We start from the raw sequence: 22,607 nt of genomic DNA, 5'->3' as shown, positions 1-22,607 counted from the left end.
GGCTCTTAGATGTATATTCCATGATGAGACTATCCTTGATCATGCTATCACTTGGGACGATTTGATGAGTAGGTATGGTGTAGAGTACCCTCTAGCTTGTGTTTTGGCTCGCATGATTGGTTGTTTTGTTATGCCTGACAGAGGACAACGAGGTTTTTTTATATGGATGGGGCAGAATGTTAGAGAGATTTCTGACTCATCTAGTTAGAGTAGGGTGGGGTTCATACTTACTTGCTCATATGTACCATGAGATGCATGAGATTGTCTTTCATGAGGGGAAGAGCATGGCAGGAAGTGTCCTAGTTTTGCAGATATGGGCATGGGAGCATATCCTGGTTTGCAGACCTATAGTGGATGATTTTAGAGAGACACATTAGCCTATCATATTCTTTTACTCAGGTTATGTCACACAACCTCACTTGAGTAAGACTGATTTTTGGAGGAGGTAGTTGGATGACTTGATAGTTGTAGTATGGAGACCATTTAGGGGTCTAGAGTTGTGGGATGATTGGAGGGAAGAGTAGAGAGATATGTTCATGACTAGACCTCTCATTGGCATATTGAATTCTATTAATGAGCGGTTTGTAGTGACTAGGGTTTTGAGATAGTATGGGAGACTCTAGAGTATATCCGAGGAGTTCACAACCTATGCTAGATATGGGGAGGAGGAGAGATGAGGATGGGCACTGAGACTATCATATGCATTGAACATGCAGGAGTTGTCAAGTTTACAGCTGCAGAGATAGGAGTACGTGAAGGATGTGGCAGATGCAGGGGTATTGCCCCAATATAGAGATTGGTTTCAGAGACACCCTTTTCATTGGTTTACAGATCCTAAAGAGCATGTGCCTCTTATAGATGAGGTTGAGGAGGATGCACCATCACAGTTATAGGTACCAAGTTAGGTACAGGGACAAGTGTAGGTACAGGGATGGAGAGTGGATGTACCTAGATGGACAGGAGGTGATTCTGGTTCTAGTAGCAATAGTGCACTAGTAGGAGGTTGACAATGACAAAGAGGGGAGGGTGGATCCTTGGGAGTTGTTGGGGTTGAGGCTGGCAGTTCTAGGGTAGTAGAGGTTGGAGGTGAGGAGGAGAGATGGGAAGAGAGCAGGAAGTGCCAAACATAGTAAGGTCTTTGAGGGCGAGGGTGATAGGTTTGTAGTCATAGTTGATAGTGGCACAGATGTAGCTAGTAGAGCGAGATCGACAACTCATAGAGATGAGAGCAGAGAGAGATTCCCTTTAATGAGAGGTTTTACTTCAAATGAGTTGTGCAAATTATTATGTTGCAGCTTATAGTGTAGCGATCCCAGTAGCGTAGTAGGTTGTTTCATACTCTCAATATATGGCTTGATCTAAGGGAGCTAGGGCACCCAGACAAGACATTAGTGAGCAGGAACCACCTCCTCCACCTGATGATGAGGGAGAGGCAGAGAGCTAGATTTATATACCTCCTATATTTTTTTATATACCCCATTTTGTAGCTTATACAATTCTTGCTCCAGTGAGACATTGTGTATGATAGTTGATATCATTTGTACTCTTAAATACTGAGATTATGACAAGATATACGAGCTCTTGATTTGATTTCATCGTACTTGTGTTGACTGATTATGAGATGTCTTTCTATATGATTTATTCTATATGTATGCATATCATTTCAGTATGGATGTATGTAATGGAGATGAATGTGGATGTTGTTTTTATTTCTTTCTTTTTCATATGCAAATAAATGATGAAAATGAGTAACTAGTATTGCAAATATTTATTTTTCATGCAATAATATGAATGCAAATAAGTATATAATGAGATATATGGATCTATATAAGATGCTCATGTATGCAGCGAACATCTCAATACACAAGTACTCGATCGGAGAAACGATGATGAAAAAGGTTACCACTTAGCAGAGAAATGATGATTTCTTTAAAATCTCATTCAAAAGATAAAGAGATCATTATTATCATGCTGAAATCACTTGAAATGCATAAAATTTTGAATGAATACAACTTAAACTTAGTCACTAGATTTGGTATGCTTAATTTTCATCACTAAGCATTTTCTAAATAGAGCAGGCAAAATAGAGTTCCTTCTTTTTCATATGCAATATTAATTATCTTGTCCATAATGACCCTTTTATCCTTCATATCCTTGGACAGATTACGCATGCATCCCGTTTGCATATTAAATAAATTCCCTCAAAATAGACAAAGAAATGACTCCAACCTTCATGTAGCATACAAATAAGTGGAGTCGAGGTATGTGTGGCAATTTCACCTTGATGTGAAGGCACTTATCATAGACACCCGGCTAATTAGATGTTTCCAGATCTTCAGAATCATTCCTACAAGCAGCCCCCAATCCTTGCTCCTCTTATTCAAGATAGACTTCCTCGAGTTACTCAGAGGGAATAATAATCGAAAACTAATTTAAAAGACAACACACAAATAAAATTTCAATCATATCTCAAACAATTTAATGATTGTTTTTAGTAGTCTTGTTTTGCTTGTTTACTCATTGATAAACCTTTGTAGTGGATAGGAGATAGGTGACTGACTCAGACTGGATGACCTAGTACTACCGATAGAAAGATGAATTGGTTAAACTACTTAGGACATGTAAATTGATCAGTCAATTACCCTAAGACTAGGATGTTGATCGGTTTCAAGCCATGAGGGTTCCAAAAGAACCAGGATGTCACAAAAGCGACCAAAAGATATGTACAAGTGAAAGAAAATATGCAGAAAAGTGGGAATGAAAACAAAAAGTGCCAAATTTGCATTGATAGATGGAGCACTTGAGTACAAGAGGAGCCTATTTACTAGGTTTTCACCTGCTTGGCAAAGATCCTTTCTTTTTCTTTTTTTTTTCTTTTATTTTTTTTATTTTTTTGCTATACAGGTTGTTGGAGTAGAGAATACTAAGTGAAGAATTTCTTCAAGTGGATGGTTTTGATCAGTTCACAGAGCTGTTCTCCTTCTGATGTTAAGAGTTGATAAACACCAGAGCCAAAGATTGCAATAAAAATGTAGGGACCCAGCTAGTTGGGTTCAAACTTCTCTTTGTTGTCTCGTAACTATTGATTTTTAGGATTCTCTCTCAAAACAAGGTCACCAACCTGAAATTCTCTTTGTCAAAATTTCTTATTATAACCTTTAGACATTCTCTTTTGGCACACTCTCAGATGATCAAATTCCACTTGCCGACATTCATCTAGCAACTCGAGCTCTTGCAATCTAGATATTTTGTAGTCTTCATCAGTAACAAGACCTTGCAAAGAAACTCTCAAAGAAGGTATTTCCACCTCAATAGGCAAGAATGCTTTGGATCCATACACGAAATCAAAAGGTGTAGCTCTAGTAGGTGTTCTGATACTTGTTCTATAAGGCCATAGTGTAGGATTGAGTTGCAGATGCCAATCCTTTCCAGATTTGTTTACCGTTATGTGCAAGATAGTCAGCAGATTTTTGTTAGATGCTTCAACTTGTCCATTACCTTGAGGGTAGTATATGGATGATGAGTGTTGTTTGATTTTGAGCTTTTCATAGAGCTCATCTAGATCTTTGTTTTTGAACTACCCTCCATTGTTAGTCACAATTGAAGAAGGTATTCCATACCTACAAATGATATAGTTAAGGATGAACAAAGCTACTTGTTTACCAATTTCTTTAATTAGTGAAACTGCTTCAACCCACTTAGTGAAGTACTCAGTGGCAGTTATGATAAACTCGTGTCCAATAGATGATGCAAGATAGATTTGGCCAATGAGGTTAACGCCCATTGTTGAAAAGGCCAATGTGTGATAAAAGGTATAAGATCCCTTGCTAGAGCATGTATGATATTTCCATGTAGATGACACTTCTCATAAGGTTTAGAAAATTTTATAGCATCTTTCTCCATTTCTGGCCAGTAGTAGCCAACCCTTAGCAGTTTTTGAGCTAGAGTAAGACCATTTTAATGAGATCTACAAATACCTTCATGGACTTCAGATGACATGCATTGGGACTCTTCAATTTCTAGACACCTAAGCAAAGTACTATCCAAACCTCCCCTATATAGATCATTAGCGATGATGACATACTGTGAAGCATTTTGGATTAGGCTTCTTTTCTCATTATGAGTAAGATTAGCAAGGATGATTTGGTCACACAAGTAAGAGTAGATATGAGTATAGCAAGATGAGTCATGTCCAATAATAGAAGAGACCATCTGGGACTCATGGGAATCATAAGAAGGATAATGTAACTCTTCCACCAGGAATTCATAGTAGAACTCAGATTCTTGTAGCTATGGTATAGATGCCAAGGTAGCCATAACATCTATTGCATTGTTTTCTAATCTAAAAATCTGCTAAAATGATACAAAGGTAAAGTATTTCTTGAGGTCATCAACCATTCTTTTATAGGGCATTAGTTTCTCATCCCGAGTCTAATATATATCATTGATCTGATTGATTATTTGCTAAGAGTCTCCATAGATGTATAACTCAACAACCTTCCATTTGATAGCCAGCTTCATTCCATTTACCAAGGATTCATATTCTGCAATATTGTTGGTACAAGGACGGACGATCTTGTATGCCTTTGGGATTAAATATCTCTGAGGAGCGGTAAAAAGTATTCCGACACCCAAACCTTGTTGAGTGAAAGATCCGTGAAAGGAAATTTTCTAGGATTGATGAGTAAGGTGCATGATGGATTCATCCAGAAACTCTATGTGCAAAGGTTGATTGTCTTTAAGCAGAGCATTAGCAAGTTGATCTACAATGACCTGTCCTTTGATAGCTTTGTGTTCTATATATTCAATATCAAATTTTGTAAGAACTATGACCTGTTTAGCCAGTCTCCCTATAAGTGTTGCTTTGCTTAGAAGGTATTTGAGAGGATTAATCTTAGCCACCAGTTTGATAGAATGTGCTAGCATGTAGTGTCTTAATTTCTATGATACAAAGAGCAATGCCAAACAATATTTCTCTATGATAGTATAGTTCATCTCATAGGACACCAAGGTCTTTTTGATATAGTATATAGCTCTTTCTCTTTTGTTCTCATCCTATTGTGCTAGAAGTGTCCCCAGTGATGTATCAGTAGCTGATATGTAGAGAATCAAGGGCTTGCCTTGAATTGGTGGCATCAATATAGGTGGATTAGAAATATATTCCTTGATCTTCTTCATGTGATGTTCACAATCTTCATCCCAGTTGTATGTAGCTCCTTTCCCTAATGCCTTTGTGAATGGTTGAGACTTATCTGCTAGCTGAGAGATGAAGCATCTTATTGATTGGATCCACCCTTGTAAACTTCTCATTTGACTGACATTCTTTGGAGATGGTATTTCCATGATAGCTTTAACTTTTTCTGGATCCACTTCAATTCCTTTCACTAAAACAATGTATCCTAGGAGCTTACCAGATGTAACCCCAAATGCACATTTCTTGGGATTTAATCTAATTTTGAATTTTTCCATCCTATCTAATATTGGACCTAGTTCCTGATAGATGTGTTGATCTTTTCATAGATTTAACTAGAGTATCATCAACATAGTCCTCCATGTTTTTGTGCATCATATCATAAAAAAATTTTGTTACAGCTCTTTGATAAGTAGCACTTGCATTCTTTAAGCCGAAGGGAATTACATTCTATTAGAAGGTTCCCCATGCATAGGTATATGATGTTTTATCTTGATCCTCAGGTGCAATTTTGATTTGATTGTATCCGAAAAAACCATACATTAAAGAGTACATTTCATAACTAGTAGTCATGTCCACTATCATGTCTATATTGGGCAGTGGAAAATCATCTTTTGGACAAACTTTGTTTAAATCTCTGAAATTTGTGCAAACACATATTGATTTGTCAGGTTTAGAAACAATTACAATATTAGATATCCACTCGGCATAAGCAATTGCTCTGATGAATGCAACTTTTAGTAATTTTTGTAGCTCAACCTTAACAAGTAATGCAACATGAGGATGCATTTTTTAGAGTTTTTTCTTAACAGGTTTAACTTTGGGAGTAATATAAAGATGATGAATTATGAGGTTGGGATCCAGACCCGACATATCAACATATGTCCATGCAAAATTGACATTCTTTTTTGTGAAGAAATCAACAATTTCTTTTAGTTCTTCGGCTGCCAAGGATTGAGATACATGTATGGTGTGTTGAGCTTCTTCCGTTCCATTGTTTACTGGCTGTGTAGGTTCAATTAGCACTGCTGATCTCTCTTGAAAGTGATCAGGGAAAATGTCAAGTATCTCACCTTCAGGTGCCTCAGAGAGGTTTTCATCGTTAGGTACATGCTTTTTTTTTACTATTTTTGTTTTGACATTGCCACAGTGTGGTTTTTGCCATCAAAACTCTTATTTTTCTTTTTTTGATTTTTGTGACTAAGATACTTGACATCTGCTACTGTCATGTTCTCACTTTGTTCACTGGTGGAAGAGTCCATTTCTTCAACTGCATTAAGATAACAGACTAATGTATAGTCATTGGCAAAGGTAGGTATATTCAAAGGTTAGTATTGGAGAGTACAATCAATAAGCTCAGGATGTACCAGGGATAAAGATTTAACACATTCAAGGGAATTCATAGTATTTCATCACAACCTTGGATCGACAAGTCAAGTTCTAGAAGACTACCTTGCATAAGCGTCTCGAGACTGGGAAGAGTTAGAACATGATTATTGAAGTTTACATTAGTATTAAGGGAATCTAACTCAATAGACCTACCACTAGCACCGTCCTCTACTTTGGACTGGACTACATATCGTGGTTTGATAGCAACAGGTTCAACAGACAAAGTTTTGACATTCATGACAAAGTAGTCATAGTTCAGTGTCGAATAGGTAATGTCATAAATAGATCTTATTTGAAAGTGATCAGAGTTAGAAGATGAAACCTCTGACTCTTCTTCAAGTGGCTTAGTGAAAGCATGTATAGTATCAATAGCTACATCTTTGATGTTGTAAGTTCCTTTGTGATTTGGTTCAATGATCACTTGTAGTTGACATAACCTTGATGACTCTGTTAGTCTCTATCATCTTTTCCATTTAGCTTCCTCTGGACTAATAACTGACCCTTCTTTTGTAGCCTCCAATTCTTCATTTGTAGTCCCATGCCTAATTTGCTCTATCTCATTAGAGAGAGATATAGTAGGTGAGAAATTCTCTTTTTCTCTTCCTTCTTTCAGTTGTTGTTCATAGTCTTCTTATCTTTTTAGTCCAATTTTCTCTATTTTCTTTTGTAGTTTTAAGTGCACTATCTCTTGTGCTTCATCTATGATATCACTAGGTTTTGGACCCCATTCATACTCATTCAAGTTTGTTTCTAAATCATCTACTTGCATTCTTCCTGTATACGTGACCAGAATGTTCAGTGGTGCAAACAATTCTTTAATTCCTTCTATCTCTTCTTTCATATCTTCTGGGATTTCTACTCCTTGTAGTGTTACTACTGATACAGTTGGAACTTGATTACTAGCTACTTCTTCTCTCTTGATTACTAGTTCTTCTTGTTCTTTCTCATACTCTTCCTATGTTTGTTGAGTATTTACCTTCTATGATGTTTAATGTAGTATATTTTTCCTCCATTTAGACTGATGATGAGAAGTATGTTTTTGATTTGATGACTCCTCTAAATGGCATCCAATTCCATCTTTATCATTTGTAGACTTAGTTTGTAGTTGAATAGGTTCAACAATACCTTCTTGATGCTTGCCTAGAGGGCGGATACCTAAATATCCCATGCATTGAATCATCTTATAGCCTGGACCATATTGTTCAGGGGAAATCTAACAGTGTTGCACTTCTTTGTTTTCACTTTCTTCTCTAAAAATCCATTTGAGAATAGCCTCCTCTTATGTTTTGTCTACAAGGGAAGTAGAGGACTGTACAAAAATACCATCATAAATGAAATTTGGAGTTGAAGTTTGTGGCTTCATATCCTCAGATGGTTTTCCAGATTGTCTTGGCGATGGAGGAAGAGACTGTTGTCACATGGATTGGCACCCAATGCAAGCTTGAAATTCCTACAATCCAGTGGCACATTGGACTACTCTCAAGCTGTGGGTATCCTATCATGAGAGAAAACCTTCAAATTATAGGTTGGCTTCCTATTTGATCACCTAATACTTAACTTGAAACTGACTTGGAAAAGGGGTAGAAAGATATGCATAAAATGAAGCTATTGCTAAAAAGGTGATCCACCAATGACTAAAACTGACTTGTAAATGCTTACAAACCTCACAAAATACTCAGATAATGAAGCTTTGTAATTTCACAACTCAAATGTGCATGCTTGCAAAAATGATTCATATGAAAGGTTTAAACTTTTATATGTTTGTAGGAGGAAAGCACTGATATTTTCATAGCTTCAAACATTAAATATAACAACACATTCAATGACCTGCACTATAACATGCTACATATGATCATAACACTGAGGCAATAATATGAAAAGAAGGATTCTATAAAAATCACAAAAGTTCACTCTAAGAACTCACATGCAATGCTTGAACAACACAAATGTGAGAAGGAAAATGGACTTCTTTATTGATCAATAGGAGGTATCCACATTACAAATCTTAAAAACTCATAAGAAATGAGTTAGCATGAATATCTACTACTAAACAAGTACCAACTCCTGAACTCTCCCTCCCCTCCCTTACTAAGTGACCAAAATTTCCTTATACAAGTTAGCTTTCAAAATTAAAAAAAAAAAAAATTTTGGCTCCCAAAAACACATGTTGTCATCTCTCCATCAAATCAGGACTATAACTAAAAGAAAAACTCCTCCAAAACTGATGACTTCTACTTATTTCATGTTGATTCCACCTAGATGCTACTAAACTTGGGACCGCTTTTGAGTCATTCATCTATAGACAATTTACAATTCGTTTACCTTCTTATCGGGTTATCGACAGTGTTTTGTTCCCTTGGGTCTTCAGTGTAGCTCCTAAACATGTTGTACCGATAGCCAATGGTGCACTCCAAATGCTGACTTTCAATGATCGATGATAACTTTCCATGCTCCGCCACATGGCACATCCTGATTCACCTATGTATCCAACTGGGTGCTACCTTAGCCACCATGTCATCAGTTGCTATGTCATGAGGATTAACCTTTAGGTACCTTTTCATTATGGTATAGCAATAGCCCTCAAATCTTTAGGAACCTGTTTGGTTTTTAACCACCTCTTTAACCTTCAAAATGGGCCCACTTTTGAGTCACTCATCTGCAGACCCTTGCCACGTGTTACAATCTGACTTGTTCATGGCAACCACTTGGGCTCCAACTAAACACCTCAACACTTTAGACTAGACCCACCTCTACCTAGGAACACCTTGGTTCTTCTTCTATGCTCTACCATGTGGCACATCCTGATTCATTCTAAGCCCACTTGGATGACCACCTCAACTACCACGTCTCTAGTTGCTATGTCGTAGGGGATAACTATCGAGCATCTTCATCTCGGGGTATAGCAATGGCTGTTGGATCTTCTCGGACTTGCATGACCTTTATCTCACTTGAGTCGCTCACCTTTTCTACATGTGCTTTGTTGCCAAGTCACGGAGATAACTAAAGATCTTCTTTATATAGTAGTATAGAAATGGTCGTTGGATCTTTCTGACTTGCTTGCTGGTTAATCTCTTTGAGCAGGTCTCTCTTATGCCATGGTGTCACCACCCTTCAACCACTAGTTCACTCATGAGATCTGCCTGGGCACCACCTGTCTACCGGGCCTGCCACGCATCAGCCTACGGCCCACTCGTGGATCCACCTAGACCACCACATTGCCTTTGATTCTATTGGATATCATTCTTTCGGCCAAACTACTCTCTCAGCGAGCCGTTTACAAGTCTCATCGAACCTATAGTTCTCATCGAACCTGTAGTTCTCATCAAACCTGTAGTTTCATCGATGCCTCTTATTTCGATGAAATTGATGCCTTCAGTGAATCTGTTTAGAGATCCATCAATGCCAAGATCTATTCGATAGGTCACTCTCTGGTTTGACTGCACATGCCAACTGGCCACCATTTGGGTGCCACCTGTCTGACATGTGTCAGTCTGTGATTCTACCACTGGATGCCATCTCATCAGTCGCTAAGTCATAGAGATTAACAGTCGAGCACTTTCACATAGTGGTATAGTGTTGGCCGTCAGATCCTTTGCAACCTGCTCGACTGTTAATTTGCCCTTTTACTGCAAAATTTGGCCGCTTTGAGACACGCATGCATGTGGGGGCCCCACCAACGCTAAGCTGCAACTTACCAAAAGCCCTTAAGATTTGACACTAAGGATATATGTGGCCTTGCATATAAATGCAATAAATTTCCTCCGTGCGGCCAATGTGGGATAAGTGGTCTACACCTAGGCCTTTCCATCGGGTCATCAAGATAACATGAAACCACTCCCCTTTAGCCAATGACAACATTTTACGCTCCGCACTACTCATCAGGTCATCTTGCTGATCAGGGTAGGTCTTGCCGATAAGGAAAAAATTCAAAAAACTGCAAAGAAACACCCATCTCCATCAGCATGCTGGGCTCAACCCTCATGGGAGCCACATTTTACCCCACATGCTATAATTCAATGAACAATAAGTTATTTTCCCTATGTCTGCACATGAAGCAAACAAGTTAGACAAAAGCATGTATTCTTTTCATACTTAGCACTTGTTTCTCCTTCTGAGGCATATTGATCTGATATCTACTGCATCTTTCTACCATGAAAATGATATTGCAATCTTTTGTCTTTCTTTTCAAATAATCATGAATGCAATTAAGCAGCATAAAAAATGCACCTTCTTGCTCATGTGTAAAATATCATAGCTCTACCTGATTGAGCTAGTAGCAAAAATAGGTAACAGAGACATTAGTGAAAGTACAGGTTCTATCTTGTGTCCATCCATGCCAGTACCTATGATTTTCAATTTCTTTTCTAAGTCTTTCATCAAAGATTGTGAAATTTTAGCTGCAGAGGTTGCTCTATTATGAGGAACAAAGGCATTAGTACACTATTTCAATGCACTACAGGTGTACCTTGTATCAGTATGAATACTCACTTCAACTCCATTATAAAGAAATTTCAAGGACAAGTGATAGGTAGATGGTACTGCTTGCATTTTGTGAATCCATGGCCTATCCAGCAAGATGTTGTAGGAAAGAGGAAGGTCAAGCACCTAAAAAATAACATCTCTCCACAAGTACTACCCTCATCGGTAATAGTACCAGACCTTTAGAGGTTCTCTCTTCTTCATCATAATCTTTGATTGTTATTTTCTTTGCTGGATCAATGACATGTTTAGAAAATCCCAACTGTGTTAGTAAATTGTAGGTACAAATATTCAACCCAGCACCTCCATCTATCAAAAAATGTTTGAGTCGATATTTATGGATCGTAGCTTCGATGTGTAATGGCTAGTTATGCAGATTATTTAGTGAATTGTCATCTTCAACAGAGAAGGTGAGGTAATGAGGCAAAGCCAAGTGACCCACCATAGATTGAAACTAATCTACATCTAAATCTTTGGGGACATTAGTAGTGAGCAAAGCTTTGTCCATAATCTCTCTATGAGTAGAAGAGATCTTAAGAAGTTCAAAAATGGAGATTTGAGTGTTGTTTCTTAATTGTTCGACAATGTTGTAACCAGGAGAGGATGATGAAGCCAACTACTTAGATTTGGCCGTGATTATATCTGGTTGTCTATTTGAAGAAGTCGGTAGGTTTGATGTTGTTTGATCAGGAATTGAGGAACTAGCTCCTTTGAGAGTAACCTTCTTTTGAGCATAGGTTACAACATTTGTAGTTTATGTTTTATGTTGTTTATCTTTTACTATGATCACGTTGTAATACTCAGATTGGGAAGATTCAATCATGTTGATCATACTATCATTGTTGGCATAGGTGTAATTGAATTTGGCACCTCCCTTGGATTTTGAGGAATCACCTTGTTCATAAGTAGGCAAGGGATCTTTAAAAGCTTTGTGATCAGCATTAGTCGTATGGTTTCCAACAATAATTTTGCCAACATTGATTAGGTCTTGAATCTCGTGTTTGAGTTTCATGCAGCTGTTTGTTGTATGACCTTTATTTTGATGATATTCACACTACTCATTTTCCCTCCACCATTTGGGTTTAACTTTTGGATAATATGGTCTAGATTTGTTAGGCAATGTTATCAGATCATTTGCCAATAAATTCTTAAGAGCTAATTCATATAATTATTCCAAAGGAGTGAAATCACATTTAGGATTTGAAAGCCAAGGCTTCTCTTTAAACCACTCTTTTTATTTCTTCAGAGGGTTTTCCATCACAATTTCAGCTATTTTTAGGGCTTGTGTGCCTCTAGCCAGATGAAATATTGCAGGTTTTGATTTTGGTTTAACAGTGTCCACCACTCCATCATTAAAAAAAATTCTATTGTTATCTTTGCCATATTTATAGTATTTGTTCTTTTCTTTGAAACTAGGGCCTTGTTGTGTTTCTTTCCAAAGTGATATATCTCCTTTCATTATAAGCACATCTTCCATTTTTAGGGCACTATCTACCATTTTGTTGAATGAAAGGTATACTTACATTTGGATATTATATTTTAATTCAGGGATCAGGTTATTGACAAAGATATCCATCTTCTCAGAATCTGGAATAGACTGTGAATATCTAGAAAACATCTTTCTCCAATGTTGAAGAAAGTGAGAAAAGGTTCTCCTATTTTCTATTTGGTATTGCAAAGTTTGATCATAGTGACTAGATGATGAATTTTATAGGAGTATTGTTGGAGAAACAATTCAACTAATTCCTCAAAATATTTAATTCCCATATGTAGGCTTGAAAACCATTACATAGCTTGTCCTCCTAAACTCCTCGAGAAAAGTCACATGAGATATGTCTGTTTGTGCATGAAATCCATACATAAAGCACAAAACTCTTTGACATGGTCTTGAGGATTTGCATTACCATAATATTTGTCAAACTTAGGAATTTCGACTCTTAAAGGAAATGGAGGCATCTGAAGGTTCTTGTCAAATGGGAATGGGCAGATCATGTCTAAAGAATATTGCGTAGATGATTTATCCTTGTTTTTCATTTCTTTGATTTCAATCTATAACGCTTGCAATTATTTGTTTACTAATGCTAATGGTGTCTCTTCCTCTTTAGTGATAAGGGTTTCAATGTTATAATCATTGGGAAGTTTAGCACCTTGTTTTGCTAGCTCTAGAAAATGCTCTTCTTTTCCTCTATCCATGATGATTTTCATCATTTTTCAGAAATATTTATCATTTTGATAGCTATTTATAATAGCTTCTGTAGGTTCGGAAGCTTCAAACTCACTAGATGAGGAATCACTATCATTAGCATGGGTATTGATATTGTCATAAGTATCATGTTTAGCAACTTCTCTTTCTTGCCTTTCTCCAGACATGATGGGAGATAAGGGTTGATAAAAAATAATTATATTTGATGATGACAGTTTGTCAGATACAAGTTCTTCTACAAAGAATGGATTAGTCTGTAATGAAAAGGATTGTCCTTTACCTTTGGCAGCTTTCTTACAAGAATTTCTGGTTTGAATAGGCATTTATAACTGATGTGACCGAGAGCTAGAAGTGGTGAAAATGTCAAGATCAAATTGAAGCTAGTTGTTGGTTTGACATAGTGATTTGAGAGAAGTGACTAAGACTCAGCCTAGTTTCAAGAACGATCTATCTTGTATAAGACGTGATCTAAGTAACTTATTTTTATTTAGTTTGATAAGTAGTTGATTGAACTAGCTGAAATATGATCGACAAAATCATGCAACACAACGATAGGGGTACACTATCAAGATTGTTTATGCTTAGAATTATCATGACCATATTTATGCTCACTATTTACTAATTAGGCAAGTATGACAATTATGGAAAAGTGTGCAAACAGAAAAGTTTCTGGACTGACAAAATAAAAAATTTGTACAACAGAGTATTCAGACCCAGATGACATAGACAGTTTCTCATACGAGTTGCTTCCTATACTCGCATGATAGTTTAACATTCTCTAGACAACAATCTGATGAAGATAATGATTACTTATCGGATAGTGTTTCAAAGGTTAGATGAAAATTCTGATAGGACTGAATGAAAAATTGATAGGCTGAATTCAGACTCGTACGACAACAGGTCTATAACCAGACGACAAGAAACAAGACTTGTATGATAGGAGATGTATAGCCAGATGACAAAATAGTAGACCCATACTACAAAGGACTAGACAAAGACTAGTTTCTGACACGGACAAGGTTTTGATCACTGAGTTTGTGACATTGTTGATTATTTTCTCTAGTTTTAGTATTTTAGTTTTAGTTTCAAGGATGAAAACACAGTAAACATGCAAGATGTCTAATGACTTCAAGCACAGCATGCTAAACCTACGGAAGTTGTCTTAGAGAAGAAAACCATTGCTTGCAGACTCAGGTACACACCCAATAGCTAATCAGAATATAACTGCTAAGTCTCACACAATGGATTCTCAACGTCATATTTGTTAGGTCCCGAAGACAACTGAGAGGGGGGGTGAATCAGTTGTCAAATAAATTCAAACCAAAAACTACTTAACCAACCTTAATTCTTAATATCAGTAAACCAAACTTTATGCCGGTAAATAGTGTATCAGTTGATTGCAGTATCAGTAAAGATTAATGCATGAAATAGAAAGATAATAACATCCATAGCACATAACACCAATATTTGTACGTGGAAATCCTATAAGGGGAAAAACCACAGTGGGAAACCTTACCCACAATCAGATGATACTACTGCAGATAGTATGTGTATACAAATGGGGTCTGCACATGTAGAAAGGCCAAGTGCATAGAGCTCACTGCTCAAACACAAATAGGAGTCACATTGACTACAATTGGATGGTTAAATCCAATAATGATGTACTACTCAAAATAGAATCTTCATATGTTGGATTCAGTATCGGTTTAGTTCTTATTGCCTTCACAAAACCTTCCTTCAACCTTCAAATGATGTCTACGTGTATAGCTCTACTTATTCTTGCATCTACTGAATTACAATCCTTCTCACATTTGCATACTGATCTTACAAATGAGATCTTACATATATACCATAACCTAAGACCAATTTTAGTAGGTTGGCTCTAAAAGATATTACAAAAAAATCAATTACAAATAAAACAATATCCGATGTATGATGTCAGCTCAATGCATTTACAATAACAACAAAATCATCTCCATAGCATATCATGCTGATCTGGAATAGATAAGCCTATCGATGCTTATCCTAGACCTATTTGCTGGTAACACCAAATATGCAAACATGAATATACCAATGAATAAATCTCCAAGACAAAGTGTCTAAACGATGTCTTCGACATAACCAAGTGTTTTCCATGTCATTCCAAGTTCCAGTGAACAATATATCCTGCCAATGAACCAGATACCGGTGACTGTGCATAAGTCACTTGCTTGCTGGTGAACATTGACAATTCTCCAAGTGACAGAGTTGATCAGTGTTAATAGGTGTTGACATCAATGACAAAACCATATCAACATATCCAAAATACCAACAATCTCCCCCTTTGGCATTGATGGCAACACAAGATGGAAAAACCATCAAAGTGCCAAAACAAAAATGCCAAATACCAAAAACCAACAATCTCCCAAAAAGAGATCAAAACCAGAAATCAAAATTTAGATACAGAGAGTAATCAATATCTCCCAAAATAACAATCTCTCCCCCTAGGAGTAACATGTGTTTTTCGAAATCAAATTCTCCCCCTTTGACATAAAATGCCAAAGCAATGCAAAACTAAGTTCAAATACAAAATACCAACTTATTTAGTATACCAACTACTCCCCCTGAGAAGTAGCTCTCCTCATCAAAGCCGGAATAAAAAAAATTTCTATTAGTTCTGTCATTTGATAACAAACATCAATTGTCTACGTCTCTACCGGTGGGGGTATGACCCCAAGCTGATCTCTGAGATATTCAAAAGTCTCCTTAGGCAAAGGCTTAGTGAAAATATCTGCAATCTACTCTTTAGTATTCACATAAACCAGTTTTACTTCTTTTGCTTCAACATTCTCCTTTAGAAAATTCAGTTTGATAGAAACATGTTTAGTTTTAGAATGTAGTACCAGATTCTTAGATATATCAATTATTGCAATGTTATCACAATAGATAGTTATAGGTTCCTTACATTTTACCTTTATGTCATTTGCTTAAGCCATAATACTTGTGTACTGTTAGTTGCTGCTGCAACATATTCTGATTCTGCTATTGATAAAGATGTGCAACTTTGTTTCTTACTCAACCAAGAAATTAATCTGCTTCCAAGAAAAAATACTCCATCGATGGTTCTTTTTTTGTCATCTACATCTCTTGCCCAATTTGCATCTGTGTATGCACATAATTCAATTTTTTCATCTCTAGGATACCATAAGCCAAGATTTGTAGTGCCTTGTAAGTATCGGAAATCCCTTTTATTGTTAATTCATGATTTTCTCTAGGATTACTCTGAAATCTTGAAATAATACATAGTGCATTCATAATATCAGGTATTATTTGTGTCAAATACAGTAAACCTCCTATAATAGATTTGTACCTAGTCGGATTAACAGGTGTGGATTCATCCCTTAGTGATAATTTGTCATTTGTAGTCATAGGTGTGCTTACCGATTTAGAGTTTTCCATCCCAAATTTATTTAGTAACTCCTTCAAGTATTTAGATTGACTCAAGAATATACCTTTATCAGTCTATGAAATCTGCAATCCTAAAAAGAATTTTATTTCTCCAATCATAGACATTTCAAATTCTTGCTGCATTTCAATAGAAAAGTCTTTACATAATCCATCTTCTCCTCCAAAGATTATATCATCAAAAAAAACTTCTATAACCAAGATGTCATCATTAGTCACTTTATAGTATAAATTGTTGTCAACAATACCTTTAGAAAAACCAATCTTCAAAAGATATTTATCCAATCTAGCATACCAAGCTCTTGGAGCCTGCTTCAACCCATACAAAGCTTTCCTTAACCTGCAAACCATATCTTTGTTATCTGTCAAAGAAAATCCATCAGGTTGCTCAATGCAAACTTCTTCTTCAAGATCTCCATTCAGAAATGCACATTTAATATCCATTTGATATACTTTGTAGTTCTTGTGTGCTGCAAAAGCTAAGAATAATCTGACTGCCTCAATTCTAGCTACCGGTGCAAAGGTTTCATTATAATCAATTCCTTCTTTCTGAGAATATCCCTTACACACTAGTCTTGCTTTATTTCTGATTACCTTACCATCTTCATTAAGTTTATTTTTAAATACCCATTTTGTTCCAATTACATTCTTGTCTTTAGGTCGGGGAACTAATGTCCATGTGTTATTCTTTTCAATTTGTTCTAATTCTTCTTCCATAGCTTTAATCCAGTGTTTATCTTCACATGCCTCATTAATTGATAATGGTTCAATTTGAGAAATAAGACATACCTCTTCATTTGTCAGTCTTCCTCTTGTCATAACTCATTGATATTTGTTCCCAATTATCTGATTTTTAGAGTGGTTCAATCTTACATACCGGGGTGTCTTTGTTTATTGTTGTTCCTCAGTTATAGTGGAATTTTTAGATGATACCGGTGTAACTCGATCTTCATTCTGTACTGGTGGGTTCAATGTAGGTTCATTTGTCAGTATCTTTGTTACCAGTTCAGAGTCTATATACCTTGAAGTTCCTCTAAACTGTTCATCAATTTTCACATTTGTACTCTCAACAATTTTTTGCAATCTCTTGTTAAAACATCTATATGCCTTTCTCTTAGATGAATAACCAAGAAATATTCCTTCATCACTTCTAGGATCAAATTTGCCAATATACTCATATCTTCCAATATAGCATTTACTTCCAAATATTCTAAAATATTTAAGAGTAGGAGTAATACCAAACCATAGTTCATGAGGGGTCCTACCAGTTTCACCTTTGATGTGAACTTTGTTGAATGTGTAGATTATTGTGCTTACTGCCTCTCTCCAATATACATGTGGTATATTTTCTTCTGATAACATAGTTCTATTTTTCCTTTCTACAATTCCATTCGACTATGGTGTTTGGGGTGCTGATAGTTGTCTTCTGATAACATTTACTTAACAAAATGTATTAAATTCCTTAGATGTGAATTCACGTCCATGATCTGATCTTAGACGTTTGATTTTCTTACCAATTTTATTTTCTACCATCACCTTGAATAGTTTGAATTTTCCAAGTGCTTCTAATTTTTCTCTAAGAAAAGTAACCCAACACATTCTAGAATAGTCATCAATGATTAGCATGCAATATCTATCACCTTGTAAGCTTTTAGTTCTAGCTAGACCACATAAATCGGTATGAATTAAGTAAAGAGCATTATTGGATTTTTCTAGAATACTTTTAAAAGATGCTCTAACTTGTTTTCCAAATTGACATTCGTTACATACCGAATTGTGAGGTTTAACAATCTTAGGTAAATCTCTAATTGCTTTAGTTGTACTGATTTTCACAATGCAATCAAAGTTTACATAACAGAGTCTCTTATGCCATAGCCAACTTTCATCAATATTTGCAATCAAGCATGTCTTTTCATTGTTATTCAAATGAAAGATATTACCTCTAGTTTGATTACCGGTTGCAATTTCCAAACCAGTTTTGTTCATAATTTTGCATTTCCCATTCTTGAATTGTAACTGAAATCCTTTTTCAACTAATTGACCAACACTCAAAAGATTATGCTTTAAACCTTCAACATAGTAAACATTGTCAGTATTATGCTTACCATCAAGAGATATAGTACCTTTTCCTTTGATCAAACAAGCTTTATCATCTCCAAATCCTACTAGACCTCCATTATATTCTTGAAAAGTCGAGAATTTACCTTTATCACCAGTCATATATCATGTGAACATCCTGAATCAATGATCCATTCATCCTTAACTTCAACTTTAGCTACCAGGGCCTGCTCTACTGGTTGAACAGTAGGTGTCGGTTGATCTTCTGTCATAGCAACAAAGACCCATCCATTGTTTGTTAGATCCTCATCAGAATCATCAGTGACTCCTTCATCAACAAGATAACAAGATTTATCTTTATTCTTCTTAAATTTGTATCTCTGATATTCAGGGTTAGGCTTGTATGTTCTTCTAGCTTCTTCTCTCAATCTTGCATGTCTATCAGGGCTTCTTGAAGCCATATGACCAATCTTATTATAGTTAAAAAATTTAAAGGGTGATTTACCTTCATACTTACTTCCAACTGGACCTTTAGGCATTTTTCTTGCAAATAGTGCTTCTAGTTCTTCAAGTTCTTCATTTTCTCTCCTACTTTCTTCAAGTTCTCTTGCATAAAAGGCTTTCCAATCAGATTTGTCAAATGATTATGAAGATGATGTTGATGTCTTAAAAGCTAAATCTGTCTTTATAGTAGCAACAAGACCAAATTCCTCAATTTCAAAAGCTGAAAATTTTCCAATCAAAGTGTCCCTAGTTACTGATGTATTAGGCATTGTTATTAACTCATTTATAGCAGTAACTTTCATTTTGTATGCTAGTGGAAATCCTCTTAAAAAATTTGAAACAATTTCATCTTCAATTAAGGTTCCTCCACAACATTTAATACCCAAAACAATTTCGTTTACTCTTTCCATAAAAGAAGAAATCCTTTCATCTTCTTCCATTTTCAGATTTTCATACCTGACCCGGAAGCTTTCAAGTTTTACAATTTTGACTGTGGAATCTCCTTCATTCAATGTTTCCAAATGGTCCCAAATAGCTTTAGCAATAGATCTATCTGATAATCCCATGATTTACTGATCTGTTAATGCACTCAAAAGTGCTTCCCTTGCTTTGCAATCATTTTCCTCATCTTTTCCTAAGGTAGGTGGATTAGGCTAACCGGGAGTAGGAGTAGTACAACCATTCTTTGTAACATCCCAGGTGTCCTTTCTAATGCAATTCAGATGTCTCCATCTTGATCTTGCATATGCCATAGTTGGTTCCATCAAGTTTAGGACTGACCTTCCTGAAATAGTTAGTAGACATTGGATCTCCTCAAGCTGTTAAACTTATGCAAAAAGAGGACTAAGCTTTGATACCAATTGTTAGGTCCTGGAGACAACTGAGAGGGGGAGGTGAATTAGTTGTCAAATAAATTCAAACCAAAAACTACTTAACCAACCTTAATGCTTAATACCAGTAAACCAAACTTTATGCTGGTAAACAATTTATCAATTAATTGCACTATCGGTAAAGATTAATGCATGAAATAGAAAGACAATAACAATCACAACACATAACACCAATATTTGTATGTGGAAACCCTGTAAGGGGAAAAACCATGGTGGGAAACCTTACCCACAATCAGATGATACTACTGCAGATAGTATGTGTATACAAATGGGTCTGCACATGCAGAAAGGCCAAGCGCCTAGAGCTCACTGCCCAAACACAAATAGGAGTCACACTGACTACGATTGGATGGTTAAATCCAATAATGATGTACTGCTCAAAATAGAATCTTCATATGCTGGATTTAGTATTGGTTTAGTTCTGATTGCCTTCAAAAAACCTTCCTTCAACCCTCAAATGATGTCTGCGTGTATAGCTTTGCTTATTCTCGTATATACCGAATTACAATTCTTCTCACATTTGCATACTAATCTTACAAATAAGATCTTACATATATACCATAACCTAAGACCAATTTTAGTAGGTCGGCTCTAAAAGATATTACAATAAAATCAATTACAAATAAAACAATATCCGATGCATGATGTCAGCTCAATGCATTTACAATAACAAAAAAATCATCTCCATAGCGTGTCATGCTGATCTGGAATAGATAAGCCTGGCGGTGCTTATCCTGGACCTATTTGCCGATAACAACAAATATGCAAACATGAATATACTAATGAATAAATCTCTAAGACAAAGTGTCCAGATGATGTCTTCGACATAACCAAGTGTTTTCCAAGTCATTCCAAGTGTCGGTGAACAATATATCCTGTCGGTGTACCAAATACCGGTGACTATGCATAAGTCACTTGCTTGCCGATGAACATTGCCAATTCTCCAAGTGCCAGAGTTGATAAGTGTTAATACGTGTTGACATCAATGATTAAACCATATCAACATATCCAAAATACCAGCAATATTAGCTGACTCCAAATGCTAATGGGGGTATGAAATGACAAGTATCTTGGGAGAGTTACTACCTCTCTTGCACAAAGATTATCCTCCTGTCAGAGGTAAATTGGGTAGCCTCTATCTTATAGATCTTAGTAAGGAATTCCGTTCAAAATTACCCCTTTAAGTCACACAAGCATGATTAAGGCCTATAGCCTGACAAGGTACTGAAACAAGTTGTAGTCACGTAAATGTGATTGAGACCATGAGGCCCTACAAAATGCCCAATATGGGAGGTCTCAAAGAGAAAACTCAAATAATCTTGTCCTCTGAGAATTTAATCACTAGAGGCCTATTTATTATTGTGAGTTGGAATGCTTAGGTCTAGTTGTACTCACTTGGGTCGTTCTCACAAGGTGATTGCTTTTTCCCACTGTGACAGGCCCGTAAAGGTACACAAATATCAAAACTTAGAAAAATCTTCGAGGGTCTAGATTTCTAATTGTCTGTGCAGACAAGAGAATACTCTCCTACCTCTTAGATTTTTCTTAAAACACAAAAGATATATTTGTTCATTAACCAGATAGCAATTTAAGTGCCTACAAATGAATTTAAAGAATACATGATATTCACTTGAATCTCTTGAGGTAGCCTGCAAAAACAACGAATTGGTAGTCATATTGTTTTTGTGCAACAAGTGTGTTCTTCGACAAACGTTCTACAAAAAAACTAGTTAGGCTGTTAAAAATCTCTTAAGTAGACAAAAAAAAAGCCAGGGTTAGCATTAGTACCATAAAAATTCAATTAAAAAAAAACCCTCAAAATGTAATCTATTTTAATACCAAAAAACCAGAAAATCGTACGATAATTCTCACCCAGCCATACGATGATTCGCCACGGACTGTACGAGACCTACAGATTGTCGTTTGAGCCTCTATGAAAACTCGTACAAGTTTTAGTAGTAACTATATGGAAAAAAATAGAAAAATAAAAATAAGTTGATCTGCAAGGCCAAAAATTATAGTCTTCTGCCCCACGGTGGGTGCCAAAAATGTGTGTGAAAAGTGGGTAAAGTCTGCAAGCTATAAAACACAACACTTCAATTAAGTCATTTCATGCATGGTTAGATAGATATAATCATGAATATAAAAAGCATAATAAATTGAGCTATTGCCTTCTAAAAAATGCGAGTATAGACTTGCTCTCAGATTTTTCTAAGCGATACCAGTGACTAGACTACACCAAGACAAAGGATTTAATCTATAGGAGCACAAGAATAAGCTAAATGTATGCAAAATTAAGCTAGATGGATGAATATTAAGCTAAATGAATTCAAGCAATCATGATTAAATTAAGTATGCAAAAAGCTAAACTAAGATGCAATAATCTCAAAGCACAATATTTTCAATGACTCTAGAGAAAAAACTACACAATAACAATAAATCTCTAGGG

Source organism: Cryptomeria japonica, chromosome 5, assembly GCF_030272615.1.
Source record: "Cryptomeria japonica chromosome 5, Sugi_1.0, whole genome shotgun sequence".
Lineage (NCBI taxonomy): Eukaryota > Viridiplantae > Streptophyta > Pinopsida > Cupressales > Cupressaceae > Cryptomeria > Cryptomeria japonica.
Note: the sequence above shows the minus strand (reverse complement) of the source record.